The sequence below is a fragment of the Ambystoma mexicanum genome, chromosome 7q (assembly GCF_040938575.1).
Source record: "Ambystoma mexicanum isolate Mex_15411 chromosome 7q, UKY_AmexF1_1, whole genome shotgun sequence".
Classification (NCBI taxonomy): Eukaryota; Metazoa; Chordata; class Amphibia; order Caudata; family Ambystomatidae; genus Ambystoma; species Ambystoma mexicanum.
Genome location: NC_090941.1, coordinates 638,157,894 through 638,180,854, shown reverse-complemented (window position 1 = coordinate 638,180,854; position 22,961 = coordinate 638,157,894).

Genomic DNA, 22,961 nt, shown 5'->3' with positions numbered 1-22,961 from the left:
AGAAGGAATCCTCCTGCCTCACCAGGACACGGCCCTCTGGCTCATTGGGGAAAGGCACATGGCACATTTTGCACTTCTCACCATGGTGGCCAATGGAAATGAGACTTGATTTTGGCCAATTGGGTGCTCTGGGTGTGCGTCAAAGGGCGGCATTCAGTTTCCCCATTACTTTGTGTTCTGCAGCTGGCCAACATGACAAGACGCACAGTTTTCGTTGAGGGTGATGGCTTTGTGGAAGATCTGTGTGTGCATGCCCTCCAAGACGACTTGTCTGGCAACTTCGGTTTGGAGGGAGTGGACGCTTTGTGGTGTAGTGTCGAATGGTACTGTTTCGGTGGACTGCTTCTAGAATTTTGATGCATGGCCTCTTCGACAACTGTACATTGTGTGGTTGTACACTTTGGAGCCTTCTTTTTGGGTTACATGCCTTGTTCCCGTGTGTTTAGTCAACTGAAGATTATGATGAAAGCAGTGCAGTGCATTTTTTCCACTGCCAAGGTGCTTTTCTCATGTATACCCCCAAGAATAGTGTGGAAGTTTTCCAAGGATTCCTGTCGCCAGCCAGAGGTCCGAAGGGGTCTCATCAACAGAAGCATGTGTGACTTCGTGAGTGCTGCTGGGATGTTCTCTTGTCAGAATGAAAACATTGGTTCACGCTACATACACCTTTTCAAGGCAAATGGCATGTCTTTGTCACACAGTAGCAATTAAATGTTGTTTCACAATCTACACACTGTAGTGAAGACCCTATTATAAGAATGTGAGCTGACGTTGAAAACACACATTTATGTATGAAGACTGCAAAAAAAGTGTTTCCAAGGAAGCACCTTTACAAAAGAAAAATTCAAAAAACAAAGGTTCTTTTAAAAGCCACCACACCTAACAACGTCCGCTCCCCTGGTTGAAAGTTATTCCCCCACTCCTGCGCACGACCCAGCAGAAAAAGTAAGCACATATTGCGATAGTTGCAGGGTGGCAAGTGTTACATACGCCCCTTTTGCAGATGAGGGCCATAGAAATGGGCCTGCAGAGCTTAGAGATTGGGCAATAAAGTTGTGGGTGTGGTGTGTACGGACAAGACTGTGGTACACAGTGTATTTGTCAACAGAAATGCGAGACACAGCGTGCAGGTTTTAGGGGATTACGACATACATTCTGTGAAAGTGAATGGAAAATACTGTGCAGTGGCTAGTCATTTTGCAATCTATCATGTGCATGTGTAGTGCTATGGAGTAGCTACAAGGAAGTGCCAGATTTTGGTTTCTCTTTGTGACACTTTGGTGACACGTAATCATGCTGATATTATTGCTGTTCATTGTGCAGGGAAAATGGCACAGCATGTTACACAACCTTCAGTGCCATTTGCAATGAAAGAGGCACTTGCCCAGTTCATGCATTTGTTTCAGATCTCTTGCATAAGTTTCTATCGCATTATGCAGCCACCAATGTGGCAGCGTCATTTCCTATTTGGTCCGTGAATGCAGACAGCGCGGTACATTGCAAAGAAGAGTATTTGTGGCTTTGTTTGACATGTGCCAATGGCATCCTTCGCCCATGAGACTATGATGTTTCACAGCACGAATACTTTTCCCCAGCTAGAACGTTTTTCTTACTCTGCCAGCAATCCAGATTTTTGCACATTTTGCACACCCCATCTTAATTGGTGCCCTTCTTGAAAGCAGTGACATTTTTTTATACTTAGTATTGCACTGTGGCTCTAATGAAAACGCTCTGGAACACCTAAAAAAAATTTTTGTAGAGCAACCCCATTTGTAACTGATTGAACTACTGTGGTTACCACACTGCCACGCCTCCCGCCCTGCATGCGTGCATTGGCAATTCTGTTGCTGATCTGTGAAAAGTGCTTTCTTTATTTACCTTTTTCCCTTTCACAGTTCATTTTTATTTATTATGGTGTTCTCACACACACCACAGAAGGAATGGCAGGAAAGGTTGATACAGAGGGGGCAGCACCTATCTGGATACTACAGGGGACTTGCTGGGAGTCGGAATTATTGGGTGGTCCTCACCTACATAGGCGCCAGTCATTGTAATGCTCCCGTAAGGACGGTTCCCACGCCCTTCTAAGTACCTTCCCTCTGTACAGTTGCACGTTGCAGTAATTGCACAATACAATGGCCTTTGCATATGGTTTGCAAAGGTTGTTTTACAGCTCAGTTGCCCTACAGGAGTGCACCTCTTGTTGCCCCCAGCAGATGTGCAAAATGATGTACATGAAAGTACCCTATGTAATTGCTGGAAGGGCAGTAGCCTGCCCACTTGTGCTTTGTTCTCATCATATGCATTAGAAACAGTTTCTGCTACGCCATTAGTGTTAGGGGTAGGATTCACGGATATACATACATTGTGGAATACAAGCATGTTTACAAGGACGGGAAACACAGCTTCATTACGTGCAGCAGGAAGCCATTTATTTTGTGCGACCCATACAGCTACAGTGCTTTTCTAACTGGCACTAAGGTTGTTAGCGCTCTGCAATTTTTGCTGTTTCCTTTTTTGCCTTTACATGCACTAGTATGTACATGAGGAAGGTGCAGCAGCTTAGACATTTTGCTGGCTAAGTACAAACTGTTCAACTTGCAGTTACATGTTTTCTTCAAATGTACGACCAGCAGGCAACCTCTTGATACTTTCCGTCGCACTTCTGAGTGCAGACACAATGTATTCGTTTCACAGGTCATGGAAAGGCAAGCAGCAGATAGATGAAAGTAATGCAACATTTAACACGGCCATGTGACAATGCAGGTTGCTGGTCCTTGTTTAACAGTGGCCGTTATAGTACTGTAGCTACACATTGGTAGGTTTGCAGAGCCACCCATGAAGTCGGCAGCAGTACTTTAAATGTGGTAGCTTACTGCATGATTCCGTAGGGCCGGCGACAGGGGGGGTGTTACCAGCATACAGTGGATGACCTATGCCTGGGTCTAGGTGTGGAACAGAAACACGTGCACTTCCACAACTACTTAAAAGTGCATTCAAAGATGCGGCCATGCGGCCACTAATGGTGTCCTACGGATACTTGCAGCATGATTGCACATACGGCAACCAGGTGCAGTATCCCTAGGAAACATCCATATTGCTCATCTGTGGTTATCTCAGCCAGTAGTGGGCGGTACAGATTTATCATGGATTGTCAACAGAAAAAGGGAGCCTCCTGACACACTAAACAACATTTTCTATGTACATCTGTAATTGGTACGATACGCCAACACTATTGGGAAAAGTAAGGGGTAGCGCAAATGGATACTTACACCAGACAATTTGCCCTTTCCACATGTTTATCATGAGGGCAGCCAAGGAATTAGTAACAAACCGTTGTTAACGGGACGTTATGGTTATGTTGCCGTACGAAATACCTATCTTCTTTACAGAGAACGCTATGCTAAAGCAACGTTTTGCTTACAGTGCCTACAAAAAAACTATGAAATTCACTAACAAAAACATTGTTAAAGGGACGTTATGGTTAAGTTGCACTAGCAAACACCTAAGAAATATGAAATTCTATGGAAAAAACGTTGTTACAGGGACGTTATGGTTACAGGTAAAACCAAAACCCCCCCTAAATTCGACAGTTATGGTAAGCTAAGCAACCATAACTCGCACCACCACCATGCACTGCTAAGAATAACACCCATAACATCAAAGATTGAGTATATGTATTTTCCTAGAACTTTGGTTTTAGGCTTTTTTTTATGTGTTAAAAGAGAAAATGTACCACTCACTTTTGTATTAAAATATTTGCTATACTATAAGACACTCACTGTGACCTCAGTGCACATAAACATTTGTGAAAGAATAAGCATGAATGATGACAACACATTGTGTTGTCAGTACTGTGGATTTTCCCCTTTTTTGTTTAATACTGGAGGATAACATGGTAGACTATTCAGTCTGCTGCCTATATATATATATAAATATAGTTAATTGTGTGCTTTTGCATTTTTGTTCTTTTTTCACTTGGACATTTTCTCCTTTCCACATAGTAATTTTTGTAGTGTAAACATTTTGAATAGTTTCTGGTTATTCATCACACAGTTGTTGTCTCTTTGTTCATGTGCTTTACTTTGATTTTTGCTATGCATTAGTTATATAACTGTCACATGGGTTGGGGGCTGTTAAGATGGATTTCCAAACTCTGTCCTGGAGGGGCAGAAGTTCAGAAGGCCAGCCTAGTTTCTTGGAACAGGGTAACCTCTGGACAAGCCAGACCAATCAAGGTAGCGATTGTGGCGGTCAAGACTAGGTCTCAAGAGGGTGAGGGTGACTGAAAGCCCGCAATGAGCACACAACGCAAGGACACTTACAAATTACTCAAAGCAGGTGTTATATTAAAAATATAGACACATTTATTGCAAGGCCTTTGTAATATTGACCATAGCAAAGAATCACGATAAAACTCAAGTAAACCAACACATCACAATCAAATACAATATATATACAATTACCGAAGGGTCTAAAGAGTTCAAAGCACGAAATATGCAGCCCACCTAGATGGGAAGGAAAACAGGCAGTGCAAGTAATTGTTAGACCCAGTTCGCCTTCAGAGGCCACCTAACTAGAAGGAAGTCCGAGCCCTACGAAGAGTGGAGCCTTGTGCTCAAAAGTACCTGCACACGCTGGTGCCAACAGGCAAAGGGGAGTCTCTTCAAGAAAATCAGGCAGTTCAGAGCGGTGAACAAAGGAGGGCGAACAGATCTCCGCTACTCAAGCCTGGCTTCCACTTGGGGGCAGAAGCAGAGCGCGAGTGCGAAAAAGGCGTGCTGTTTAACACAGCGAGGAAAAGCTACAGGCTACTGCAGGATGGCAACCGGTTCCTAGCGTTGCTACTCACTGGTCCCCGATGCAGGCAGACCCAGGCTTCTCCGCGTCAGTTTCAGTGCTGGCAGGTTTAGATACGAGCAGGGGACGTCTCGGCGTCGTGTAGATTCCACGGCAGCAGAAGTTAGAGTTGAGGATGCCCCAAACGCAGTGAACCCGCACAGATTGTTACCACAGCAGGGCAACGAAGCGGCCGTGTGTATTTCAGACCAATGTACACTTCTCACTTCAGACCTGGGAATGCCAAGTGTATGAATCATGTGAGAGTGTCAAGGACTCAGAATACAACACCACCTGACGGCGGTAACAGAGCAAGACTCCTGTGTAGGCTGGTCAGTCCACTGGATGGCCCAGGAACGCTTCTGAAGGCTTACGTGCAGGAGATGATGAAGATGCCGAGAATAGTTGTTCCCACTATTCCAAAGGGTCGAAGTACCAGTACAGGCCTTCTCGTTCGATCAGAGGCAGAATGGTCTCACAGGGCGACAGCAGTGCAGAGGAGCAGTCCTTCAGCGGGTCACCAGCGATTCCTCGGTTCAGCCTCTTAGTTGCAGGATACTTGGTTCCTGTATCCGTCGTTCATGAGAACTCAAGAGATCGACATGGTAGTGGTGTTTCCAGCCTCCTCTTATCCAGAGTTCCCTTCACACCAAAACGGAGAGGACCCAATGGGAGATCTGCTCACAAAACACTCACACCATACTTGGACCTATCACAGACCACTGTGGTCCCAGGCATTCAAGACAAACTAGACTCTCTGGCACCCAGGATGTGTATTGGTACAGACATCACAGCCCACACCCTGGAGGCACACACAAGGCCTGTAGAAGCCCGCAAAAGCATCTGTGTTTCGCAGGAAAGTACATGCCCAGATAAGGAAGGCCCCGGGTCGGCTCGACATGGGGAAGGTGAAGGGGGCAAGACGGTCAGCATGCAGGACAAAGAGCCTTGTGGTCTGGCCATTTTGGGAACCAGGCCACCATTGTGCGCTAACCGCGAGAAATGCGCTTAAATAGCCAAAAGGAGCTCAAAACACAAAGAAACGATCGCTGCCACCAGTCCCGTCCGTGATTCACTTGCACCGTTCGTTAACATTCCAAAGAGAGTGTCTAGGGCCTGTAGAGTGACTAGAGACCCAAGAGAGCAGTAACTTAGCTTACAGTGCCCTCATGTGTCATGTTGCGCGAAAGCTGCAACATGATAAAAGAACTACGGAAAACAATGTTTCCCGGTACTGACTGTCTTAAGGGCATGTCAGTTTCCCCGTAAGAATGGAGCGAAAGCCCAGAGGAGTGCGGCGGAAGGCTGCGCTTCTCTGGCAAAGTCTAGATCAGGGTGAAAACAGCAGCAAAATATTTAGGGGTTGCCACATGGAAGGAAAATTAACTACAATTAAGAAATCTTTCCTAACACTCGCCCCTCCCAGACTATGGACAGGGGGAACTAATCCACCCCTGGATGAGTCTCTTGTTCAGGTTGGTTAAACATTCTGGACAACCCATCAGCATTGCTATGTTGAACACCTGGCCTATGCTCAATAGTGAAGTCAAAGCCCTGTAGACTTATGGACCACCTAAGCAACTTTGGATTCTCTCCCTTCATGTTCATCAGCCACTTTAAGGGCTTATGGTCAGTTTGCACAGTGAAGTTGGTCCCATAGAGGTAGGGCCTCGGCTTCCGTAGGGCCCACACAACAGAGAAACATTCTTTCTCCACTGTGGACCATCTGAGCTCTCTGTCCTTAAGCTGGCGACTAATGAAACCAATAGGGTGTTCCTTACCCTTCTCTTTCTACTTGCGATAGTACAGCTCCTATCCCAGTGTCAGAGGCATCTGTCTGCACAATAAAAGGTCTTTGATAATCAGGGGCCCTGAGGACAGGGGCCTGGCACAAGGAGTCTTTTAAGCCTTTGAAGGCTTTCTCACACTCGTCGGTCCAAGTTACCTACTTGGGTTTCTTCGGAGTGGTGAGGGCAGTCAGAGGGGCACCTATGGTGCCATAGTCTGCCATGAAGTTGCGGTTATACCCCGTGAGTCTTAAGAAGGCTCTCACGTGGGTCTGTGTAGTGGGGGTAGGCCAATCTTGTACTGCTTGCACTTTACTGGGAAGAGGCTGTATCCTCCCTCCACCTACTTCAAGTCCAAGGTAAACCACTGAGCCTTGTTCAATCTGGCATTTACTAGCCTTTATGGTCAAGTGTGCTTTCTGAAGAGCCTGTAGCACAATCCTGAGGTGTTTCACTTGGTCTTCCCAGGTGGCGCTGAAAACTGCTATATCATCCAGATATGCAAGACAGAATTCTTCCAACCCATTCAACACATGATTCACAAGCCTCTGGAAAGTGGCAGGTGCATTCTTCAATCCGAACAGCATTACCCTGAATTGGTAAAGACCGTCTGCAGTGGAAAACGCTGTCTTCTCCTTGGCATGTTCTGCTGAGGCTATTTGCCAATAGCCCGCAGTGAGGTCAAACGTGCTGAGGTACTTGGAGGCACCCAAGGTATCCACCAGCTCATCTGTTCGAGGCAAGGGGTGTGCATCTGTCTTGGTGACAGCATTCAGAGCCCTGTAATCCACGCAGAACCTCAACTCAGAAGTGCCTGCTTTTGAGACCAAAACCACAGGGCTGGACCAAGGACTGCTAGAGGGTTCAATCGCCCCTAGAGCTAACATTTTGTTGACCTCTGTCTTAATGTAAGACTGTACTTTGTCTGACATCCTGTATCCTCTACTTTTGGTAGGAACGCTGTCTCCTGTGTCTATGTTATGCGTGTACCAAGGTGTCAAACCAGGGGACTGCGAAAACAGGGGGGAAAATTGCCTAAGCAAACTTTTCACCTCAGCCTGCTGATCAGAAGTCAGGTGAGGGGCCACTTGGACACCCTGAAAGGAGCTATCTGAAGGACCACTTTGGAACAGGTCGTGGAGAGGTTCAGACTCCTCTTCCTCAACATCTGAAGCCAGTAGCAGTGCTGCGATTTCGACACTTGGGACGAAAGCCTTCAGTCTATTTACGTGGAACACTTTTGGAGCCTGTCCAGGCCTTCCAAGGTCCACTAAATAGTTGACCTCATCCAGGGGCTCCACATCTGTGTAAGGGCCTGACCATTTGTCCAGTAAAGCTCTAGGCCTTATGGGATTCATGATCAGGACTTGCTGACCAGGTGTAAAGTTGATGAAGAAAGATTTCTGGTCGTACCAATGTTTCACCAGCGCTTGTCCTGCCTTCAATTTGTCACTAGCCAGACCCAGCAGAAGTAGCATCCGTTTTCTGAGCCCTAAAACATAGTCGACTACGTTGGTAGTAACAGGGGGAGTGAGCATCTCCCATCCCTCCTTGACTATGGCTAAGGGTCCCCGCACAGGGTGACCAAACAGAAGTTCGAAGGGGCTGAAGCCAACACCCTCCTGTGGTACCTCTCGGTGGGCAAACAGTAAGCATGGTAAAAGAAGATCCCATTTTCTTCTCTGAGGTTCTTCCAGAGCCCCAATCATGCTCTTTAACGTTCTGTTGAAACGTTTCACCAGACCGTTGGTCTGGGGGTGATATGCAGAAGAGAACTTGTAGGTGACCCCACATTCTTTCCACATAGCCTGCATATACTTTGACATAAAGTTACTGCCTCTGTCAGACACAACTTCTTTAGGGAAGCCAACCCTAGTAAAGATGCCAAGTAACGCTTTTGTAACTGACTTGGCAGTTACAGTTTTCAATGGGATAGCCTCAGGATATCTGGTAGCATAGTCAACTAGCACCAAGATAAACCTATTGCCTGAGGATGTCTGCGGGTCAAGGGGACCAACGATGTCGATCCATACCCTTTCGAATGGTATTCCCACAACTGGGAGTGGTACCAATGGAGCTTGGATTGTTGATCCACTCTTACCAGATAACTGGCAGGAGGCACAACTCCTACAGTGACTTTCTACTTGCACCCTCATCTTGGCCCAGTAGAAGTGCACGGATAACCTTTGCTTGGTCCTCTTAATACCAAGGTGACTAGCAAGGGGCACTTCATGCGCCAGCTGCAGGAGGAAGGGTCTTACAGCAAGGGGAACCACCAACCTCCTATGGTCTCCTTCTGTAGACTCTGTGGGCTCACTATACAGGAGTTCACCTTCCCAATAAATCTGATGCTTCCCAGGAGGTTCACCCTCAAGCTGGGAGCAGGCCTGTCTCCTTAGGCCTTCCAGAGATGGGCACTCACGTTGGCCTCTACTGGATTCTTCCCTGTCAGGACCACCTTCTACTAACAAGGCTTTTAGTTCAGGATGGTCATTGGGGTCAAATACTTCAGGTATTGCCGCCTCCTCGTCAGGCCCGGGCGATTGACCAACTTCCTCCACCGCAGTGGTAGGTGAGTTCGGGGGAATATTTTCTTTCCCTCGTTTTGATTTTCTGACTCCTTTAGCCTTGGGTTTCCCCTTTGGCTGGGGCAGCAAATTGGTCTTGGCCAGTGCTGCCCGTGTTTGGGACTGTGTGCAGGGTTTGTCAGCAGTGTCTCCTACAAGCCCTAAAGCTCTGAGATCGCTGCCCAATAAGACCTTTCCTGGGACGTTTCTCTGAATGCTCACTGGAATCCTGACTGCTGTATCATTTAAAGTAAGATTTACAGGTATTACTGGGAACATGCGAGGTGGGCCGTCAGCCAGCTTAGTGGGCATCAGAGTGGCTCTGGCAACTTCCTCTGAGTCTACCAAGGTAGAATCCACTACAGTTCGACTGCACCCACTATCCCCAAGAGCTGGAGTATCTACTCCATTGATCAGCACACTGTCTTTAAAGTAGTGCTTGGTATTATCTGGAATCATAGCATAAGCCTCTGCGACTTTAGGCTCCCAGGAACCCAGGGAAACTAAAACTACCTCAGCTTCTATCCCACTGGGGAAGGAGTCTGAGGAGAAGGATGCTCCTGTAATCTCTTCTTCCTCGTAGGAGGAGAAGGCCAGATTAGCGGAGTGGGCCCCCAAAGGTTTAACCTTACACCGGGGATCCCCCTTCACGTGGCCAGTTGCTCCACAAGCAAAACAAGATCCATTGGGTCTGTTTACATAGGGAGGCTTATTGTAACCAGAATTCTGTTTCGGAGGCTGACCTCCACTACCCTGTGAGTTCTCTTGTGTCTTACCCTTATTTTTCTTTTTGTGGCCTTTTTGAGAAGAAGATTTATCAGATTCCCCACCCTCCTTATCTTTGGACTTTTTCCCTTCCTCCTGCTTACCAGGATGAGTTTTGTCCTTATGGGACACTCGATGTGACACCCATAAATCTGCTGCAATGGGAAGCTTCTTAGGATCTCTCTCCTTTGAATCTGCCAAATGCTGCTTAAGCTCAGGGGAAGAAGATGCAAAAATATGTTCCAGCATGACAAGACTTATCATGCCTTCAAAGGTAGAAACCTTATAACCTTCGACCCAGCCAGTCAAGTTTTTTAAGGATTCGGTTACATAAGATACCCAAGTACCACCTTTTTCTTTTCTTATACTCTCGGAATCATTTTAAATATTGGGCAGGAATCTTTCCAAACTTTAAAATGAGAGTTTGCTTCAACATTGCAAAATCTGCTCGCTCGGCCTTCGACATTTCCATAATGGCCCTGCAGCCAGAATGGGGCAGTCTGCTGAGTAACCAGGCAATCTTATCAGCATTGTCAACTTGTTGAACTTCACATGCATACTCAAACGTATTCAGCCAGTCCATAATGTCCTTCTTTTCTTCATACACACTGAGCAGATCTTTTGGAAACCGTGGATAAGAGGAGGCCCCAGATCCATGTCCAGGACCTTTGGATCCATTTGCAACCTGAAGCTTGGCCAGTTCCAACTGGTGATCCCTGTCTTTCTGTTTTTCTGCCTGTTCGATTTTTAGTTTGGCCATGTTGAAATCAAGCTCCTTCTGCCTAAACAGCAGTTCTTGCTTCTTGAATTCAAGCATGGCCTCCCCATCGACACTGGCAGAGGAAAATTAGACATCTCATCCTCCCTGTCCTCATGGTCGCGGTGGACCAGTTCTGCCAGTGAGAGCAGCCCCTCCTCCTTCTGCACTGTCCTCAGAAGTTATAGCGTCAATCTGAGCTTCTTGCCACGCCACGATTCTTTGGATCATATCCAATTTGGTGCCTTGAGAGGAGACACCTCTCTCCGCACACATATTTTTCAATGTTTCGGATTTAGAAGCATTTAAAGTTAACAAGGTATTTGTTTCCATACTGTAAGATAGGACTAAGCCCTTTTAAAAGTTATACTACGATAATTCACTACGTGTCCTGGTAGGAATAACTTGAAATGCCTTCGCTCGTGCGCAACACTGGATACCTTCAGTCGTATCCCACCGCTGTACACCAATTTGTTAAGATGGATTTCTGAACTCTGTCCGGGAGGGGCAGAGGTTCAGAAGGCCAGCCTAGTTTCTTGGAACAGGGTAACCTCTGGACAAGCCAGACCAATCAAGGTAGCGACCGCGGCGGTCAAGACTAGGTCTCAAGAGGGGTGAGGGTGATTGAAAGCCCGCAATGAGCACACAGAGCAAGGACACTTACAAATTACTCCAAGCAGGTGTTATATTAAAAATATAGACACATTTATTACAAGGCCTTTGTAATATTGACCATAGCAAAGAATCACGATAAAACTCAAGTAAACCAACACATCACAATCAAATACAATATATATAAACAATTACCAAAGGGTATAAAGAGTTCGAAGCACGAAATATGCAGACCACCTAGATTGGGAGGAAAACAGGCAGTGCAAGTAATCGTTAGACCCAGTTCGCCTTCAGAGGCCACCTAACTAGAAGGAAGTCCGAGCCCTACGAAGAGTGGAGCCTTGTGCTCAAAAGTACCTGCACACGCTGGTGCCAACGGGCCAAGGGGAGTCTCTTCAAGGAAATCAGGCAGTTCAGAGCGGTGAACAAAGGAGGGCGAACAGATCTCCGCTACTCAAGCGCGGCCTCCACTTGTGGGCAGAAGCAGAGCGCGAGTGCGAAAAAGGCGTGTTGTTTAACACAGCGAGGAAAAGCCACAGGCTACTGCAGGAAGGCGACCGGTTCCTAGCGTTGCTACTCACCGGTCCCCGATGCAGGCAGACCCAGGCTTCTCCGCGTCAGTTTCAGTGCTGGCAGGTTCAGATACAAGCAGGGGACGTCTCGGTGTCGTGTAGATTCCGCGGCAGCAGAAGTTAGAGTTGAGGATGTCCCAAATGCAGTGAACCCGCACAGATTGTTACCACAGCAGGGCAACGAAGCGGCCGTGTGTATTTCAGACCAATGTACACTTCTCACTTCAGACCTGGGAATGCCAAGTGTCGAATCGTGTGAGAGTGTCAAGGACTCGGAATACAACACCACCTGACGGCGGTAACAGAGCAAGACTCCTGTGTAGGCTGGTCAGTCCACTGGATGGCCCCGGGACGCTTCCGAAGGCTTACGTGCAGGAGATGATGAAGATGCCGAGAATAGTTGTTCCCACTATTCCAAAGGGTCGAAGTAGCAGTACAGGCCTTCTCGTTCGATCAGAGGCAGAATGGTCTCACAGGGCGACAGCAGTGCAGAGGAGCAGTCCTTCAGCGGGTCACCAGCGATTCCTCGGTTCAGCCTCTTAGTTGCAGGATACTTGGCTCCTGTATCCGTCGTTCGTGAGGACTCAGGAGATCGACATGGTAGTGGTGTATCCAGCCTCCTCTTATCGAGAGTTCCATTCGCGCCAAAACGGAGAGGGCATAATGGGAGATCTGCTCACAAAACACTCACACCATACGTGGACCTATCACGGACCACTGTGGTTCCAGGCATTCAAGACACACTAGACTCTCTGGCGCCCAGGATGTGTATTGGGACCAGACATCCTAGCCCACATCCTGGAGGCACACACAAGGCCTGTACAAGCCCGCAAAAGCGTCTGTGTTTCGCGGGAAAGTACATGCCCAAATAAGGAAGGCCCCGGGTCGGCTCGACCTGGGGAAGGTGAAGGGGGCAAGACGGTCAGCATGCAGGACAAAAAGCCTTGTGGTCTGGCCATTTTGGGAGCCAGGCCACCATTTTGGGCTAACCGCGAGAAACGCGCTTAAGCAGCCAAAAGGAGCTCAAGACACAAAGAAACGATCGCTGCCACCAGTCCCGTCCGTGATTCACTTGCACCGTTCGTTAACAATCCAAAGAGAGTGTCTAGGGCCTGTAGAGTGACTAGAGACCCAAGAGAGCAGTAATTTAGCTTACAGTGCCCTCTTGTGTCATGTTGCGCGAAAGCTGCAACATGATAAAAGAACTACGGAAAACAACGTTTCCTGGTACTGACTGTCTTAAGGGCATGTCAGTTTCCCCGTAAGAATGGAGTGAAAGCCCAGAGCAGTGCGGCCGAAGGCTGTGCTTTTCTGGCAAAGTCTAGATCAGGGTGAAAACAATAGCAAAATGTTTAGGGGTTGCCATATGGAAGGAAAATTACCTACAATTAAGAAATCTTTCCTAACAGGGGCCAAACTGTGGATGTGTGGCATACGTTCATCAATCAAGCAGGGTGTGTGTGGAGGGGTGGAGTCCCACACAATGCATGGACACCCACCAACACACATCAGCTACCAAACAGTGGGTGCTCCCATGTCATGCAGCACATCTGCCACTGGAATGATTCTTCATCAAATGTGGCTGGATCCATCGTCCATCTGCTTGGCTCACACACTCTCAGACTTCCTTTGCATCACCCCAAAACATGACTGATCATCTTATGTTACTTGCAAGTGAATTGAATGCTATGCTTTCCTACATGAGTCCCTTCATTCATTGATCAATGTTTGCTACTATGCACTGACATTACATGTGACTCTGTCCTGTCAGTAGTGTCTTCCGAGGTCATTCACCTATGGCAGGTTGAGGTAATTACAATGACACATGGGCATAATGATAGGGCACATTGCAACACATTGCTTTACTGTTAGGCATGTGCATGGTGCTTTCACTGTGTAGCTGCTGCTAAATTCTGCTTTCCTGTTGCTGTGCCACTGGTTGTGATGTACCACGATGAGCTACAGACATGGATTCCACATCAGTGGACCCAGTTGTTGGCTATATGGGTGGGTATGTGGCCTGTGCGCTTCATGTTGGTGGCAGGTCAGTGGAGTTGAGGTGAGTTGTTGTTCAACCTTGCACTGGTAGGGCGTAGGGGGTGATGTAGCAGGGCCAGGCTGGTTTGGGGACGGAGGTGAGGGGGCTGGTGGATGGTGTCCAGATTTGAGGGGGCTGCCTCGGGTAGTGGCTGAGGTGAGCTGGGGCTGGTGAGTGGTGTCAGGACTTGAGGGGGCTGCCTGGGGTAGTGGCAGTGGTGAGGGGGGCTGGTGGGTGGTGTCTGGCCATGAGGGGGCTGCCTGGGGTAGCGGGGGAGATGAAGGGGCTGGTGGACGGTGTCAGGATTTAAGGGGGCTGATGTGCAGTCGGGGTATGTGCCAGCAGTTTATGTGAGGGGGAAGGTTCACAGGGGTGCAGCGATTACTTATGTGGGATCTCGTGCAGAGTAGCTGGGGTGCAGCCGTTACTTACGTGGGACCTGCGCAGAATGGCTGGTGTGCAGCCCTTACTTGTGTTTGACCTCGTGCAGAGTAGCTCGGGGGCAGCCGTTACTTATGTGGGGCCTCCCGCAGAGTAGCTGGGGTGCAGCCGTTACTTACGTGGGACCTCGCGCAGAGTAGCTGAGGGTGCAGCCATTACTTACTTGAGACCTTGTGCTGAGTAGCTGGGGTGCAGCCATTATTTACATGGGACCTCACGCAGAGTAGCTGGGGTGCAGCCATTACTTACGTGAGTCCGCATGCAGGGTAGCTGGGGTGCAGCCCTTACTTGCGTGGGACCTCGTGCAGAGTAGCTGGGGGGCAGCCGTTACTTATGTGGGGCCTCCCGCAGAGTAGCTGGGGTGCAGCCGTTACTTACGTGGGACCTCGCGCAGAGTAGCTGAGGGTGCAGCCATTACTTACTTGAGACCTTGTGCTGAGTAGCTGGGGTGCAGCCATTATTTACATGGGACGTCACGCAGAGTAGCTGGGGGTGCAGCCATTACTTACGTGAGTCCGCATGCAGAGTAGCTGGGGTGCAGCCGTTACTTACATAGGACCTCACGCAGAGTAGCTGGGGTGCAGCCTTTACTTACGTGGGACCTCGCTCAGAGTAGATAGGGGGGCAACCGTTACTTACGTGGGACCTTGTGCAGAGTAGCAGGGGTGCAGTCATTACTTATGTGGAACCTCGCGCTGAGTAGTTGGGGTGCTGGATGTTGTGTCAGAGGTGGACACAGAGATTTGCAGAAAGGTTGGTCAAGGTTGTTTTTGGTTGGCATGGTGGCGTGTTGTGGGTGTTCCTCAAGCAGCTTGATTCCCTTCGCGAATCGGTTAGAAATTACTGTTTGGATCCATGAATATGCGGAGCGCACAGATTTACATATACTTGCAGGCTGTTGCAGTGTCATTCTCGGCATACGCCCCTTGCTGTTTTAATGTGCTCTTTTCCATGAATCGGGCCCTAAGTGCTTACAGAACACGGAGAAGGTGAGCCTGGCGAAGATATTATCTCCCTGGTCCATGCTCCTTCTCTGCCTTGTGTCAACATAAAAATGAGGCAGATCAGGAAATGGAGGCATAAACGCATTACCCCTCAGATTTACGTCTTCACTTCCTGCTCCACCCAATTTAAAAGGAGAGTGCATGTGTCAACGTTTGTTCAACAATATTTTTTGCTCATTGAATTTTCGTAGATTGTGCTTAACTGATATTGTAGTTACAGGCTGATGCTCACTATTATTGAAAAATAGAGGAATAATAATTGGCAAAATATGCGAGGTTATTTCTTGTATGAACAGTTCTGGCTGCACCAAGAAAATGATTTATAAACAGGGAATTGCGGCAGTCATATAAAATTCCAGTAATGGGTGGGCGGATAAATGTATGCTTTTAAAAATGAATTTTACTTGAACATTCAAAGTGATATATATTTAAAATGGAAGAACATAATGAACAGTGTGATGTCAAAATGACAAAATGCTGTTCAACTTTGCATAGAGTTGACAGTTGGAAATGTAATATGTACAACAACATCATTTTCATATTACATTTAATGGTTGTAGACAAATTGGCAACATGACGAGAACAGTTAAAACAGTATATGGAAAACATTGCATAAATAATGTAAATAACAGGCTAAAAAGGCAAGATGATAGGTGTGTACAGAAAACATATAATTACTTTCAGGCATGCTGATGCACTAAGAAAATTCAAGAACCAGATGAGTAAAACATGCATTGTCAAAGTAAATATGTCTTGCTTCCTAAATGTAGATGGAACTTTTAAATTGGTCTCCTATGGATGGATACGTATACGCCTGACAAATCACCACTGGCCTATCCTCTGTGTTATCAAAATCTCTGTCACTTTAGGGTTATTTAGAAATGTTCCTAATGGGTGTGAAACAGGTTTGTGAAGGGTAATGGATTAATGACTGATCCTAGTGTAATCAAATCTATCAGAAAAGTTTGCATTTTAACCACTTGATTTATAAGCAAATCAGCATCCCAGCTGATTGTATTTAAGTTGTCTTCAGAGCACCATCTACTGCTACTTGGTCATACACATTGACCACAGAATAATAAGTAGCATTGGTAATGTCAATAGTTGTGGATGTGGAATGAGTTCTTATCTAGGGTAAAGGGTAGTGGAGGTCCATTGTCGTTTTATGTCTTTTGAATAGAAGAGCTAACGACTGGCAGGGATATGTTATTAATAACAAGGTCCGGTCCTGTAGCTCATGGGATAATTGCTTGCTTCTTACATGTACCAGTCTGCACTTTGCACGTTAAATTCCCAGCATGGCGACTCCTTCCAAGGTCAATACATTGAGTATCATTACATTGTGAAAGATGTTGGGTCACGCAATACATAAAAACCTGGTGTTATTATGTCTTTGTTTTTTTTAAACGAAAGGCAAACACTATTAGTAACATGTTTTTAATTTTATTGAGATGATGTGTCGAAAGGTGCACTATATTATAGTTGTAATGTTCAAAACATATGAATGGGGGATCATGTCAAAACAGATGGTTTTGTTAAAGCTTGTTTTGTAAAGACCCCAAAGGACAAAATGGTTGTACTCCTAACATTTAAACAGTGTGACCTATAAGCCCTGCCAATGCTTGTTGTGGGAGTTGGTTTCAGCAGATTGCATTAAAATCCTGCCTCCTTTTTTGTTCTGAAGCAAGTGGTAATCTGATTTATAGATAGGTCTTGTCTTACTTTGTCAGGCTCGTCCATGTCTCATTACTGTTATGTTATGTTATGTTAAATGTTCCTATACCGTGCACTTTCACCACCTGTGTGGTTCCTTGGTGCTCTGGTGGATCTGTAAACCAAGAGGGTAAGAGGAGGTGTAAGTTAGTAGGACTGAGCAGGAGAAAAGAGCAAGAGAGCTGTGATGGGCTGTTGGCAGCTCCAGTTCGGTTTACACCATTTGCTGAGTTTAGGTATGATTTCTGGTCAGGAGCCGTCATGTGCTGGTGTGCAAGGCTATGTGTGGTTTGTTTCATCATTGTAGTGTAGTGAAGTGGATGTGGTTTGTAGTGCTGTAGAGTTATGGTTGCGTTTAGTTCAGAGTTTGAGAGGTGTATGCAGAAGGATGACTTTTTTTAGTAGGGTTAGTTAGTGATGAAACTTTATTTTACCTTCTCTGTTTCGACTCCCTGCAGCACATAATTGTTCCCCTGTTGTACATTGTGGTGTGCTACCATTACCACTCCTATATTGTCTGCCAAGGTGTAGGTTGTCAACAAGGCCATTCAGTGGCGGTACCCTCTCCACCCTCAGTGTTCAGACCAGTCCCTTCCCACCTGGCACATCCCAATTTGCAGCAACCATAACCCCATGGACCCCCCCACGTTGGGGGGCCCTATTCCCTGTGCCATTATGCTCCATTTGCCTCGAGGTCCATCTGTTCCGAGTCTAGGACACCCCTCTCTATCTTTTTCATTTAATGCCCTCTATCTGTTGTCTAATTAAGGTGGTCCCATCTTTCACCCCTGTTTCTGGTTTGACCCTCTAAGGGGACAGGTACACCTGGCTCACCCTCTCATTCAGACGCCTCTCTACATCCCTGCATTTCACTCTGGTCTGGCCTACTACCCTTGTTTTTCCGTTGTCTGTTAGTTTCATGGGGTGTAGGTGATATTGGTTTTTGTCCTGAGTTGAAGAAGCAGGTTTAAAGAAGTTTTCTGAATTTTAAATGGTACTTCATGGTTCTTATTTCTCTAGAGAGGGAGTCCCAAAATTTAACGTCTTATCAAGAGAATGCTGATCCACTGAGTTTTTCCTGATGTATGGTTTAGGTTCTAGGTGGATGTCATCGTTGGATCTGAGTGCTCTAGTCGGCTGCTAGATGGTGATTTTGTTTTGTATGAATTCCTCTCCTAGGCTGTGGATTGCTCTGTGTGTTATGCACATTGTTTTGAAGGTGATTCGTTTTTTGACTGGCACCCTATGTAGAATCTTTAGCGCTGGAGTCGTGTGGTCCCTTCGTGAGAGTTTGAAGGTAGGTCGCTGCGTTCTGAATACATTGCAGTTTCTTCAGAAAATAATCCAGCATTCTGAGGTATAGGCTATTGACATAGTCTATCCTGGACATGATGGCCAGTGTTTTGTGCATGAAGGAGAGGAGAGGAATGTTAGAATCTTTTTGATCGTGTGTAGATGCAAGACGTATTTTTTGATTATCACGTCTACTTGCGGTTCTAGGGATAGCTGGTTTTCCATTAGGATTCCAAGGTTTTTGATGACTTTAGATGGTGTGGGTGCTATTCCCAGTTCAGTGGGCCATATGATGTACTGGTTGCTTCCTTGGTTGTTAGATGTAATCAAGATTTCCGTCTTGCCCGGGTTGATTTTGAGGTTAGTGGTGTTCATCGATAGGTAGAGTTCTTTGAGACAGTCTACTAAGCGTTGTGTTCTCGGCTTGTTCATCGTCGATTTTGTAGATCATTTGGGTGTCATCTGTGTAGTTTTAGCAAGTGAACCTGTGTCTTTTGATGAGGTTGATTAGTGGAGTTATGTAGATGTTGAAGAGGAGTGGGGATAGCAAGGATCCTTGTGGTACTACACAGGTGGTGTCCTGAAGTGCTGATTTGAATGGTTTTATCCATACTGTTTCTGTCCTTTCAGACAGGAAATATTTAATCCAGAGCAGCGCTGTGTCGGTGATCCCTAGTTCTTCCAGTCTCTTGATAACATAACAGGCATATGTGTAGAGCGCACGTTCACCCCCAGAGTTGCATCTTGGCGCTATTGACAGATAACAGATGTTTATTGTTACCCAACTTAATGGTACTAATTTTATCGGCCTTGGAGGGATGAAGGGCTGAGTGGACCTGCTGGGATTTGAATCGGTGACCATGAGGTCAAACACAGGCCCCTGTAGTGGATTCATTAGGCCACTTAGCCACAGACCTGGCTTTGATGAGGGTGTTGTGACTGACTGTGTCAAATGCTGCAGATAGGTCAAAATGTTTTCAATGCTGAGTGTGTTGGAGTCTGCATTGGTTTTACGGTAGCCCCACATTGAGGGAAGTGCCATCTGTGTCCCTCGCCGACGTGACTGGTCCAATAGTTGGTGATTTTCTGCGTGTTTAAGTGTTTGATTGTAGGCATAGCTCTCTAATATTTATGCTGGATAGAGAATGTTTGAGATTGGTTTGTAGTTTGAGAAGTCTTCCACATCCCCCGTTGTATCTTTGAGGAGTGGTTTGATGTACACAGATTTGAATGCTTACAGAACGCTCCCTGTTGAGAGTGATAGGTTGAAGAGATGTAAGTAGCATTACAATGGTGTGCTTTGTGTAAGGATCAATTTATATATGGCAGGTGGGAAGGGGTCCATTGGAGAGCCTGCTTTATTGCTTTATTTCTCCAGGTTGAGGAGTTTTTCTTTTGACATTTGGGAAAAGCTTTTTAGCATGTTCTGTGGACCTAGGATGGGTGGGGGATGGTGCACAGTCTGGTTGATTGGTATACTTTGTATGATCCGGTGTATGTCAGTGATTTTATTCATCAAATGATCTGCAAGATCATTGCATCATTTTTGTGATGGTACTATTGTGTTATTGCATCCAGGGGGATTTCACATCTCGTTTATGATGTTGAGTAGTTCTTTCTCATTGTTGGGCACTTTTGTGATCCTGTTGTCGTAGTATTTCTTTTTGGCTTTAAGAGTTTCCCTTTTGTAGACTCAGATTTGTTTTTGATAAATTATTCTTTTGACTTGGTTGTAGTTTTTCTCCATTCTTGTTCTAGTTTCTGTTTTTTTTTCCTTCAATGTTTTCAGGTGGGTCGTAAAGCATCTTGCCACTGCTTTCTTTCGTGATGGGATGAGGGTTTTTTTCCATGGAGATGCTGTCAATTGTTTTGATGATCCAATTCTGGATTAGGTCTGCATTTGCATGTAAATCAGTTGCGTCCAAGGCTGCGCTTAACAGTTTTGAGGAGTCTAGTTGTTCTTATAAGTTATTGCTTTTGACGGTATCCCAGGTTCTTTTCCCGATCATGGGGAACTTTTGGAGATATTTGGATGCTTTAGATGGTAGTTGGATCATGAACAGTATAATGAGTTGGTCGCTCTATAGTATTTGTATTGGTGGCGCAGTTAAGATCCTTTTTTTCTTGGCTAAGACTGCATTGAGTGTCTACTGCTGCGTCTGTTACACCTTTTACCATCTGAAGTAGTTTCATTGTCTCGAGTTGCTTAATTAGTGATTTTGTGAGTTTGAATTATCTTTTTCAAACCATATCTGAAGTCCCCGAGGATTATCAGGTGATCATGTTTGATGGCCATGTTCATGATGGCTACTATGGAGGTGTATACGAAGGTAGCGTCATAGGTCGGGGGTCTATAGATGAGTATGAATGTTAGGTTTGTTTATGTGTCCAATGTCAGGTGAAGGACAGGGGATTTGCAGTTTAGGAAGTTCAGTGGGTCAGCAGTTTTTTCTTTTCAGGTGTTCTTTGTAGGTGACTGCAAGTCCTCCTCCACTTCTTCCTTTTCTGTTTATCCTTGTGCATTTCACGTTGTCGGGTGGACAGCTGTGTAGTGTGAATTTGCCGTTGTCATCTAGCCAGGTTTCTGTGAGAAATAGGATGGCAATTCCATAGGCGTAGAGTAGAATGTAGATCTATGTAGCGTGTTTGGGCATCGATTGTGCAATGATTCGGTTGCAGTGCATTTCTTTCTTTATAGTGCCTAATTTTGTTCTTGTTTTTGTCTTTGTGTGCTCTTGTTTCCTCTCAGGAGGTTAGAGTGTGTTCTGTGGGCTCTGTTTCATCATTCAGTAGATCAGCTAGGTTTTGTATTTGGTCCATGACTTCTTCTGACTCCTCTTCTGTATCTTGTTGCCATCACTGTAGGTTCCCTTGAGTTTTGTTGATGTATGGAGTGAGTATGTTGTTTCCCATCTTTCTCATTTTGCCTGTTTCTGCCCTTTTCCTGTGTGGTCCTGGTATCCTGCTGGTGTGACTAGCATTTCTGGCAGTCATGAGATGGTTTGGCGGGTGGTCCATCGTGAGGTATGGTGTTAGGTATAATGATTTTTTGTCTTGTTTTAGAGTTTTTTCTATTTTGTGTCACGCTTATGGGTGTGTGCTCCATTGGTGTTTGTTGGCGTGGTTCCATTTAGTTTATCCTTTCTCCTAGTTTTCTCTCGCATTGTCCTGTTTTGTGGCATGGCATATGATGTTCTTTTTTGGTCTTCTAGTTTTTGGAGTTTGTGTTATTGTGTTTGAGTCGTAGGGGCCTTTGCCCACCGTTGACACTTTTGCCAGTTTTTGTTGGGCTTGGTGTGGTCTTTTTTTAAAAAATGTTTATGGTCCCCTTATTAGTCACAGTTTTCATGGTGGATTCTGTTGTCTGTGGTTATTGTCGGGGTGGGGCAAGGTCAAGGCGGGGGTGTCTGGGGTCCGATGGCTTGTAGCTTCAGTTGAGAGAGTGTTCCAAATGGGGCAGAGTTGGGAGGTGGTTGCTGAGTGTGCGGTTTGGTGTCCTTGCCCTTTGGGCTCTTTGTGAAGTCTAAACGACAGCGTCCAATCAAAGGGTTAAATACATTATTTCGAACTGCAATAGTTTCGAATCAAAAGGGCTTAAAAAAAAAATTTCGAATACCTTTTTTTAAATGGTTTTTTTTGCCTTTGTATAGCATAAAATACTAGTTTTTCCCCAAAAAACAGAGGGCTTGGGGCCCCCCCCAAAAAAAACAAAAAACACACATTCAAATTTCTTTTTCCGATCCTTTTGATTCGAAACTATTGCATTTGATCCTTTTGTATTCAAACCTTTCACTGTAAATCATCTAAACTCTTATTAGAACACTGGCAGTTTATAGCTACCTTTTGACTTTTCTGTTAGCAACCCCCTAGATACCCCTAGATTCAAAGCACAGTGGAGGAGGAGGAACACCTAAAAGCTTGGTCCCCTTATTAGTGGGTGTTAGGCAGAATTACATGCAGTACCCTTTGGGAACAATGCACACAATTAAGACTACAGGTGTAAGCACAATCTCACCTTTGGTACAAGCCTGTACTACACAGCCATGTGGTAGCAGTGGCTGAGCAGCCAGACATCTCCAGAGGTGAAGTGAGCAGTACACGATGTTACACAAAGGACTTGTAAGTTCAAACAAACACTAGTCAAGGTTTCTTGGTAAATGAATATACATTTATTTACACAGTCAGTTGGAAAACATTCCACTAGTAAGAAGCAGCTCAATATCACGCTATAATACACCTCAGTACATAAGTTTCTAAACAAATTAGGCTCCCCTGAAGTGGGAGCAAAATAGCACTTCAGTAACTTTCAAAAGGGGTAGAAAGACAATGGTTGAAAGTCTAAAAGCACAATTACTTTCATAGGCAGGGCAAATAGTTTCAGTACACTACAACAGGCAATGCAATTCAATAGGCCTGGGCCAAAGTCAATGGTTCAGTGTCTTGGATAGGATAGCACAGTTCTGGTAGTAAACGGTTAAGTCTTTGCCAATGTTCTTAGAAGTAGTTTGCCAGAAAAAGTGTTATATGTCAGATTAGGAGCGAAAAAGACTCCAAAGTGTGGAAAGTTTCACAA